At 56.8% G+C, this 10,530-nt stretch overlaps 1 protein-coding gene across 3 annotated transcripts in view; it reads left to right on the top strand.

Annotated features, from left to right (window-relative positions):
- Window positions 1-255: 255 nt before the first annotated feature.
- EPS8 (epidermal growth factor receptor pathway substrate 8) overlaps window positions 256-10,530 on the top strand; it is a 139,833-nt gene continuing 129,558 nt past the window's right edge. The window contains exon 1 of one of the 3 annotated variants that reach the window (XM_038772033.1): window positions 256-431. The gene's annotated coding sequence lies outside the window, so the exon portion shown is untranslated. Of the gene's footprint in view, window positions 432-6,190; window positions 6,212-10,530 lie in introns of those variants that run through there. The other 2 variants (XM_038772054.1, XM_038772043.1) reach the window with 2 other exon arrangements.

Here is a 10,530-nt window from a genome sequence, read left to right as displayed (position 1 = left end):
AATACCAACATTATTATTCTTTTTACTGTTACGAAGGAATGAACGAAGTGTGTCTGGGCAAGGCGAGAGAATGGGTGAAGTCAGGAATGACGAGATTACGGATTGACGGGTAGCCGCCCGGCCCGGCCCGGCCCGGCCGGTCAAACTCCAGGGTGGAAGTGCGGTTCCTCATCCCGGCCGGTGGACTTTGGCTCCCGGCCTGGTGTCATGTGACGCCGGGGTCAGGCCTTTCCGCCTCCTCCAGGAATCAGTCTCTCTCTCTCTGTGTCTCTCTCCCCCGCCGTGGGCCTCCTGACCGGGAAACTGAGGCCCCACCGGGGCCGGGGACGCGGAGCGTCGGTCCGTCGGGGTCTCCGCATCCCGGCTGGCAACTCTCGCTTCCCAGCCGTCCCGTCCAGGCCCGGGAGAGGAGGTTCCCAGGCCGAGCTGCGGTGAGGGCCCGGGATTGGGAGGCTGGGCTGGGGCCGCAGAGACGGTATTGGGGCCGGAGAGACGGTATTGGGGCCGCAGAGACGGTATTGGGGCTGGGGAGATGGGGCTGGGCCTGGAGAGACGGGGCTGGGGCCGGAGAGAGACGGAACTGGGGCCGGGGAGATGGGACGGGGCCGGGGAGATGGGACTGGGGCTGCAGAGACAGTATTGGGGCTGGAGAGATGGGGCTGGGGCCGGAGAGACCATATTGGGGCTGGAGAGACAGTATTGGGGCCGGAGAGACGGGACTGGGGCCGTTGAGACAGTACTGGGGCCGGAGAGACCGTATTGGGGCCAGAGAGACAAGACTGGAGCTGGGGAGACTGTCTGATGCCGGGGAAATTGGGACGTGCTTCTGGAGAGACGGGACTGGGGCCGGAGAGACGGTATTGGGGCTGGAGAGACAGTATTGGGGCCGGAGAGACAGTATTGGGGCTTGGGAGACGGGGCTGGGCCTGGAGAGATGGGGCTGGGGCTGGAGAGACCGTATTGGGGCTGGAGAGATGAGGCTGGGGCCAGAGAGACAGTATTGGGGCTGGGGGGACAGGGCTGGGGCCAGAGAGACGGGGCTGGGGGCCAGAGAGACAGTATTGGGGCTGGAGAGACAGGGCTGGGGCCAGAGAGACAGTATTGGGGCTGGAGAGACGGGGCTGGGGCTGGAGAGACAGTATTGGGGCCAGGGAGACCGTATTGGAGCCGGAGAGACAGGGCTGGGACCCGAGAGACAGTATTGGGGCTGGGGAGACAGGGCTGGGCCTGGAGAGATGGGGCTGGGGCCGGAGAGATAGTATTGGGGCCAGGGAGACCGCATTGAAGCCAGAGAGACAGTATTGGGGCTGGGGAGACGGGGCTGGGGCCGGAGAGACAGTATTGGGGCCAGGGAGACCGCATTGAAGCCAGAGAGACAGGGCTGGGGCCAGAGAGACAGTATTGGGGCTGGGGAGACAAGGCTGGGGCCGGAGAGACCGTACTGGGGCAGGAGAGACGAGCCTGGGGCCAGAGAGACAGTATTGGGGCTGGGGGGACGGGACTGGGGCCAGAGAAACAGGGCTGGGGCCAGAGAGACAGTATTGGGGCCGGGGAGACCGTATTGGAGCCGGAGAGTCAGGGCTGGGACCAGAGAGACAGTATTGGGGCTGGGGAGACGGGGCTGGGGCTGGAGAGACGGGGCTGGGGCCGGAGAGACGGGGCTGGGGCTGGGGCCGGAGAGATGGGGCTGGGGCCAGAGAGATGGGGCTGGGGCCGGAGAGATGGTATTGGGGCTGGGGAGACGAGGCTGGGGTCAGAGAGACAGTATTGGGGCTGGGGGGACAGGACTGGGGCCAGAGAGACAGGGCTGGGGCCAGAGGGACAGTATTGGGGCTGGGGAGATGGGGCTGGGGCTGGAGAGACGGGGCTGGGGCCGGAGAGATGGGGCTGGGGCTGGGGAGACAGGGCTGGGGCCGGAGAGATGGGGCTGGGGCCGGAGAGATGGGACTGGGGCCGGAGAGATGGGGCTTGGGCTGGGGAGACTGTACTGGGGCTAGAGAGACGGGGCTGGGGCCAAAGAGACAGTATTGGGGCTGGAGAGATGGGTCTGAAGCCGGGGAGACCGTATTGGGGCCGGGGAGACGGGGCTGGGGCCAGAGAGACAGTATTGGGGCTGGGGAGACGGGGCTGGGCCTGGAGAGATGGGGCTGAGGCCGTAGAGACGGTATTGAGGCTGGAGAGACGGGACTGGGGCCGGGGAGATGGGACTGGGCCTGGGGAGATTGGGCCGTGCTGCTGGGAGACGGGGCTGGGCCTGGAGAGACGGGGCTGGGGCCGGAGAGACCGTATTGGGGCCGGAGAGACCGTATTGGGGCCGGAGAGACAGTATTGGGACCGGAGAGACAGTATTGGGACTGGAGAGACAGGACTGGAGCTGGGGACTCTGATGCCGGGGAAATTGGGACGTGCTTCTGGAGAGACGGGACTGGTGCCGGAGAGGCAGTACCGGGGCCGGAGAGACAGGACTGGAGCTGGGGAGACCGTCTGATGCCGTGGAGATTGGGATGTGCTTCTGGAGAGATGGGACTGGGACCGGAGAGATGGGACTGGGGCCGGAGAGATGGTATTGGGGCTGGAGAGACAGGATTGGGGCCGGAGAGACAGGACTGGAGCTGGGGAGACTGTCTGATGCCGGGGAGATTGAGATGTGCGTCTGGAAAGATGGGACTGGGGCCGGAGAGACGGTATTGGGGCTGGAGAGACAGTATTGGGGCCGGAGAGATGGGACTGGGGCCGGAGAGACAGTACTGGGGCCGGAGAGACGGTATTGGGGCCGGAGAGACAGTACTGGGGCCGGAGAGACAGGACTGGAGCTGGGGAGACCATCTGATATCGTGGAGATTGGGATGTGCTTCTGGAGAGATGGGACTGGGACCGGAGAGACGGGACTGGGGCCGGAGAGACGGGACTGGGGCCGGAGAGACAGGATTGGGGCCAGAGAGACGGGACTCTCCGTGTGGCAGGGAGAGAGACAGAGGCGGGCACGCTGAGCGGGAGGCAAGTGGGATTTACCGGGCACCCACTGTGTGCGTAGCACTGAGATTCCCATCCGGTCCGGTGCCACTCCGGTCGGGCACCACTGGGCCTTGGGAGATGTGCGGGGCGAAGGCCTCGTCCACGAGGAAACTCCGGGCCTCCTCTGGCTGCCCGTCTCCGGCCCCTAGTCTGCCCAACTCTTGCCCCTAACCTGCCCACCTCCTGCCCCTAGCCTGCCCATCTCCTATCAGCCTGCTGCCCCATCTGCCCACCTCCTTCCTGCCCTCCTTTCTGCCCACGCCTTGTCCACTGCCTGCCCATCTTCTGCCTCTACTCTGCTCATCTCTTGCCCCTAGTCTGCCCATCTTCTGCCCATCTCTTGCCCCTCTTCCCATCTTCTGCCTCTAGTCTGCTCATCTCTTGTGCCTAGTCTGCCCATTGTCTGCCCCTCTGTCTGCCCGTCTCTTGCCCCTCTGTCCCCTGTCTCTTGCCCCTAGGCTGCCCATCTCCTACCTGTCTCTTTCCCCTCTGTCTGCCCACCTCCTTCCCCCAATTTCTGCCTTGCCCCCTACCTGCCTGTCTCCTGCCCCTCAGTCTGCCCAACTCCTTCCCGTAGTCTGCCCGTCTCTTGCCCCTAACTTGCCCGTCTTCTGCCCCTCTGCCCATGTCCTGCCCATCTCCTGCCTCCCATCTCTTACCCCTAGCCTGCCCATCTCCTATCAGTCTCCTGCCCCGTTTGCCCACCTCCTGCCCTCCTTTCTGCCCACGCCTTGCCCCTCTGCCTGCCCATCTTCTGTCTCTAGTCTGCCCATCTTCTTCCCCTCTGTCTGCCCGTCTTTTGCCCCTCTGCCCCCCGTCTCTTGCCCCTAGGCTGCCCATCTCCTACCTGTCTCTTTCCCCTCTGTCTGCCCACCACATTCCCCCAATTTCTGCCCATGCTTTGCCCCCTACCTGCCCGTCTCCTGCCCCTCTGTCTGCCCACCTCCTTTCCCTAGTCTGCCCGTCTTCTGCCCCTCTGTCTGCCCACGTCCTGCCCATCTCCTGCCTCCCATCTCTTGCCCCTAGCCTACCCATCTCCTATCAGTCTCCTGCCCCATCTGCCCACCTCCTGTCCTCCTTTCTGCCCACGCCCTGCCCCTCTGCCTGCCCATCTTCTGCCTCTACTCTGCCCATCTTCTGCCCTCTGTCTTCCCGTCTCTTGGCCCTCTGCCCCCCGTCTCTTGCCCCTAGGCTGCCCATCTCCTACCTGTCTCTTGCCCCTCTGTCTGCCTACCTCCTTCCCCCTATTTCTGCCCATGTCTTGCCCCCTACCTGCCCATCTCCTGCCCCTCTGTCTGCCCACCTCCTTCCCCTAGTCTGCCCATCTCTTGCCCTTCTGTCTGCCCACCTCCTGCCCATCTCCTGCCTCCCATCTCTTGCCCCTAGCCTGCCCATCTGCCCACCTCCTGCCCTCCTTTCTCCCCACACCTTGCCCCTCTGCCTGCCCGTCTTCTGCCTCTAGTCTCCTCATCTCTTGCCCCTAGTCTGCCCATCTTCCACCCATCTCTTGCCCCTCTGCCTGCCCGTCTTCTGCCTCCAGTCTGCTCGGCTCCTGCCCCTCCGTCTGCCCATCTTCTGCCCCTCTGTGTGTCTGTCTCCTGCCCCATCTCCTATCTGTCTTCTGCCCCTCTGCTTGCCCATCTCCTGCCCATCTCCTGCCCCTCTGCCAGCCCATCTCCTACCCCTCTATCTGCCTGTCCTCCTGCCCCTCTGCCCGCCCATTTCCTGCCCATCTTCTACCCATCTTCTGCCCCTCTGCCTCCCCATCTCCTACCCCTCTGCCTCCCCATCTCTTTCCCCTAGCCTGCCCATCTTCTGCCCCCCTGCCTGCCTGTCTCCTGTCCCTAGTCTGCCCATCTCTTGCCCCTACCCTGCCCATCCTCTGCCCCTCTGTGTACCTATCTCCTGCCCCATCTCCTATCTGTCTTCTGCCCCTCTCTCTGCCCATCTTCTGCCCCTCTGTGTGCCTGTCTCCTGCCCCTCTGCCTCCCCATCTCTTTCCCCTAGCCTGCCCTCTTTCCCCTAGCCTGCCGGCCTGTCTCCTGTCCCTGGTCTGCCCATCTCTTGCCCCTAGCCTGCCCATCCTCTGCCCCTCTGTGTGCCTGTCTCCTGCCCCATCTCCTGTCTTCTGCCCCTCTCTCTGCCCATCTTCTGCCCCTCTGTGTGCCTGTCTCCTGCCCTATCTCCTGTCTGTCTTCTGCCCCTCTGCCCACCCATTTCCTGCCCGATCTTCCCATCTTCTGCCCCTCTTCCGGCCCGTCTCCTACCCCTCTGCCTCCCCATCTCTTTCCCCTAGCCTGCCCATCTTCTGCCCCTCTGCCCATCTCCGGCCCCTAGTCTGCCCATCTCTTGCCCCTAGCCTGCCCATCCTCTGCCCCTCTGTGTGCCTGTCTCCTGCCCCATCTCCTATCTGTCTTCTGCCCCCTCTCTTCCCATTTTCTGCCCCTCTGTCTCCTGCCCTATCTCCTGTCTGTCTTCTGCCTCTCTGCCCACCCATTTCCTGCCCGTCTTCCCATCTTCTGCCCCTCTGCCGGCCCATCTCCTACCCCTCTGCCTCCCCATCTCTTTCCCCTAGCCTGCCCATCTTCTACCCCTCTGCCCATCTCCGGCCCCTAGTCTGCCCATCTCTTGCCCCTAGCCTGCCCATCTTCTGCCCCTCTGTGTGCCTGTCTCGTACCCCATCTCCTATCTGTCTTCTGCCCCTATGCTTGCCCATCTCCGGCCCCTAGTCTGCCCATCTCTTTCCCCTAGCCTGCCCATCTTCTGCCCCTCTGTGTGCCTGTCTCCTGCCCCATCTCCTGTCTGTCTTCTGCCCCTCTGCTTGCCCATCTCCTGCCCCTCTGCCAGCCCATCTCCTACCCCTCTGTCTCCTGCCCATCTCCTACCCCTGTATCTGCCTGGCCTCCTGCCCCTCTGCCCCTCCCGTTTCCTGCCCATCTTCTGCCCATCTTCTGCCCATCTTCTGCCCCTCTGCCCGCCCGCCTCCTGCCCCTGGCCTGCCCACGTGCCCTCCTCCTGCTCCGGTGCCCTGGCCCCGGGGTGTGCCCTTCAGGCGTGCCGAGGGTGGGTACGTGTGTGCTGGGAGGGAAACAGAGGCTTGGGGGAAAAGATTAGTCAGAGGCAGGAGGAGAGACTCATCGCTTTCAGGCGGGGCTGGAAAAACAGCAACAAAGAAAAGCAGCAGATTCATTCAGTGGTATTTTCATTTATTTATTTATTTATTTATTATGTATTTATTTATCATTTATTTATCATTTATTTATTTATTATTTATTTATTTATTTTTATTTATTTATTTGTATTTATTTATTCATTCATTCATTTATTCATTTATTTATTTAGTTAATTTATTCATGTATGTATTTATTTATTTGTTTGTTTATTTACTTGCATTGTATTGCGTTACTGCATTGTATTTGGCCAAGTGCTCAGTATAGTGCTCTGCACAAAGTAAGCGCTCAGTAAATGCCCGTTGTTGGGTAGGGACTGTCTCTATGTGTTGCCGACTTGTTCTTCCCAAGCGCTTAGTGCAGTGCTGTGCACACAGTAAGCGCTCAATAAATATGATTGAATGAATGCTATTGATGGCTATCCACTTTCATCCATTCAGTCGTATTTATTGAGCGCTTACTGTGTGCGGAGCACTGTACTAAGCGATTGGGAAGTCCAAGTCGGCAACATATAGAGACGGTTTTGTTACCTGTCTCCCCCTTCTAGACTGGGAGTCCGCTGTTGGGTAGGGATCAATCAATCAATCAATCGTATTTATTGAGCGCTGACTGTGTGCAGAGCGCTGTACTAAGCGCTTGGGAAGTACAAGTCGGCAACATCTAGAGACGGTCCCTACCCAACAGTGGGCTCACAGTCTAAAAGATTGTAGGGATTGTCTCTATCTGTTGCCGACTTGTACTTCCCAAGTGCTTAGTACAGTGCTCTGCACACAGGAAGCGCTCAGTAAATACCATTGAATGAATGAATAAGCCCGGAGGAGGAGGAAGGAGGTGAAGGCGGGTGGAACGGGGGAGAAACCATGGAAGGGCGGGCCCGACCCAAGGCCTCGGTTCGCCCACTCATAAAAACCACCGTCTGACGACGAAAGATCAATAAATCCAATCCCGGTTGGTATCGACCGGCCATTCGTCCGATCAGTCGTATTTATTGAGCGCTTCCTGTGCGCGGGGCACTGAACTAAGCGCTTGGGAGAGTCCAATAAAGCAATCAACGGACACGTCCCCTCGCCCGCGACGAGCTGACGGTCTAGAGTCCGCCTTTCCTTGGTTGCCAACTTGTACTTCCCAAGCGCTTAGTACAGTGCTCTGCACACAGTAAGCGCTCCATAAATATTTTATGTTGTTAATAGGTTTCGTTTCGTTGTCTGTCTCCCCCTTCCAGACCGTGAGCCCGCTGTTGGGTAGGGACCGTCTCTAGATGTTACCAATTTGTACTTCCCAAGCGCTTAGTACAGTGCTCTGCACACAGTAAGCGCTCAATAAATGCGATTGATTGATTGATTGTCTCGAAGCGCCTGTTTTGGAAGTTGGTTGTGGGCAGGGAATGCCACTGCTCATTCCTTCAGTCGTATTTATTGAGCGCTCACCGCGTGCAGAGCACTGTACTAAGCGTTCGGGAAGTACAAGTTGGCAACATCTAGAGACGGTCCCTACCCAACAACGGGCCGTTCATTCAGTTACTCATTCAATCGTATTTATTGAGCGCTCACTCTGTGTAGAGCACTGTACTAAGCGCTCGGGAAGTACAAGTTGGCAACATCTAGAGACGGGCCCTACCCAACAACGGGCCGTTCGTTCAGGTACTCATTGAATCGTATTTATTGAGCGCTCACTGTGTGCAGAGCACTGTACTAAGCGCTCGGGAAGTTCAAGTTGGCAACATCTAGAGACGGTCCTTATCCAACAACAGGCTGTTGGTTCAGTTACTCATTGAATCATATTTATTGAGCGCTCACTGTGTGCAGAGCACTGGACTAAGCGCTCGGGAATAGAACGGGGCTTGGCACACTTAGCTGTGTGACTTTGGGCAAGTCACTTCACTTCTCTGGGACTCAGTTCCCTCATCTGGAAAATGGGGATGAAGACTGTGTGACCTTATCACCTTGTAACCTCCCTAGTGCTTAGAACAGTGCTTTGCACATAGTAAGCGCTTAATAAATGCCATCGTTACAAGTTGGCAACATCTGGAGACGGTCCCTACCCAACAACGGGCTGTTCGTTCAGTTACTCATTGAATCGTATTTATTGAGCGCTCACTGTGTGCAGAGCACTGGACTAAGCACCTGGGACAGTACAATGAGAAGCAGCGCGGCTCAGCGGAAAGAGCCCGGGCTTTGGAGTCAGAGGTCGTGGGTTCAAATCCCGGCTCCGCCAACTGGCGGCTGTGTGACTTTGGGCAAGTCACCTCACTTCTCTGGGCCTCAGTTCCCTCATCTGGAAAATGGGGATGAAGCCTGTGAGCCCCCCGTGGGACAACCTGATCACCTTGTAACCCCCCCAGTGCTTAGAACAGTGCTTGGCACATAGTAAGCGCTTAATAAATTGTTATTATTCTATTACAATAGAAGCAGCCTGGTTTAGCGGAAAGAGCCCGGGCTTTGGAGTCAGAGGTCGTGGGTTCAAATCCCGGCTCCGCCAACTGGCGTCTGTGTGACTTTGGGCAAGTCACTTCACTTCTCTGGGCCTCAGTTCCCTCATCTGGAAAATGGGGTTGAAGACCGTGAGCCCCCCGTGGGACAACCTGATCACCTTGTAACTTCCCCAGCGCTTAGAACAGTGCTTTGCACCTAGTAAGCGCTTAATAAATGCCATTATTATTATTATTGTTATTGTTATATTACAATAGAAGCATCCTGGTTTAGCGGAAAGAGCCCAGGCTTGGGAGTCAGAGGTCGTGGGTTCTAATCCTGGCTCCGCCACTTGTCTGCCGGGTGACCTTGGGCAAGTCACTTCACTTCTCTGGGCCTCAGTTCCCTCATTTGTAAAATGGGGATGAAGACCGCGAGCCCCACTTGGGGCAGGGATTGGGTCCAACCCCATCTGCTTGTATCCACCCCAGTGCTTAGTACAGTGCCTGGCACATAGTAAGCGCTTCACAAACATCACAATTATTAGCGGTGTGGCTTAGTGGAAAAAAAAAAAACAGAATTGGGAGTCAGAGGTTGTGGGTTCTAATCCCGGCCCCGCCGCTTGTCAGCTGTGTGACCTTGGGCAAGTCACTTCACTTCTCCGGGCCTGAGTTCCCTCCTCTGTCAAATGGGGATGAAGACTGGGAGCCCCCCGTGGGACAACCTCATCACCTTGTATTCCCCCCCCAGCGCTTAGAACAGTGCTTCACACATAGTAAGCGCTTAACAAATGCCATCGTTATTATTAACGGTTATTATCCCCCTTCTAGATTGTGAACCGCTGTTGGGTAGGGACCGTCTCTATCTGTTGCCGACTTGGACTTCCCAAGCGCTTAGTACAGTGCTCTGCACACAGTAAGCGCTCAATAAATTATTACTCTATTTACTTATTTATTTTACTTGTACATATTTATTCTACTTATTTTATTTTGTGAATATGTTTGGTTTTGTTGTCTGTCTCCCCCTTCTAGACTGTGAGCCCGTTGTTGGGTAGGGACTGTCTCTATGTGTTGCCAACTTGTACTTCCCAAGCGCTTAGTCCAGTGCTCTGCACACAGTAAGTGCTCAATAAGAATGACAATGAATGAATATTATTATTATTATTATTATTGCCCACTGTTGGGTAGGGACTGTCTCTATATCCTGCCAACTTGAACTTCCCAAGCGCTTAGTCCAGTGCTCTGTCCACAGTAAGCGCTCAAAAATGTGATCAAATGAATGAATGAATAAATATGATTGAATGAATGAATGAATCCCGGTTCTGCCAGTTGTCAGCTGTGTGACTCTGGGCAAGTCACTTCCACTTCTCTGGGCCTCAGTTCCCTCATCTGGAAAATGGGGATAAAGACTGTGAGCCCCACGGGGGGACAGCCTGCTGACCTTGTATCTACCCCGGCGCTTAGAATAGTGCTTGGCACATAGTAAGTGCTTAACAAATGCCATCATTGTTGTTATTATTATTAGAATCAATCGATCAATCGATCGTATTTATTGAGCGCTTACTGTGTGCAGAGCACTGTACTAAGCGCTTGGGAAGTCCAAGTTGGCAACATCTAGAGACGGTCCCTACCCAACAGTGGGCTCACAGTCAAGAAGGGGGAGACACACAACAAAACAAAACAAGTAAACAAGTGTCGGTGTTATCATAGCATTCCCATACTGAGCCCCCTTTTTCCTCTCCTCCCCATCCCTTCACCTCCTCCAGGAGGCCTTCCCAGACTGAGCCCCTTCCTTCCTCTCCCCCTCGTCCCCCTCTCCATCCCCCCCATCTTACCTCCTTCCCTTCCCCACAGCACCTGTATATATGGATATATGGTTGTACATATTTATTACTCTATTTATGTATTTATTAATTTTACTTGTCCATATCTATCCTA

This window comes from Tachyglossus aculeatus, chromosome 2 (genome assembly GCF_015852505.1).
Source record: "Tachyglossus aculeatus isolate mTacAcu1 chromosome 2, mTacAcu1.pri, whole genome shotgun sequence".
Classification (NCBI taxonomy): Eukaryota; Metazoa; Chordata; class Mammalia; order Monotremata; family Tachyglossidae; genus Tachyglossus; species Tachyglossus aculeatus.
Note: the sequence above shows the minus strand (reverse complement) of the source record. Positions and strands in the feature narration are given on the sequence as shown.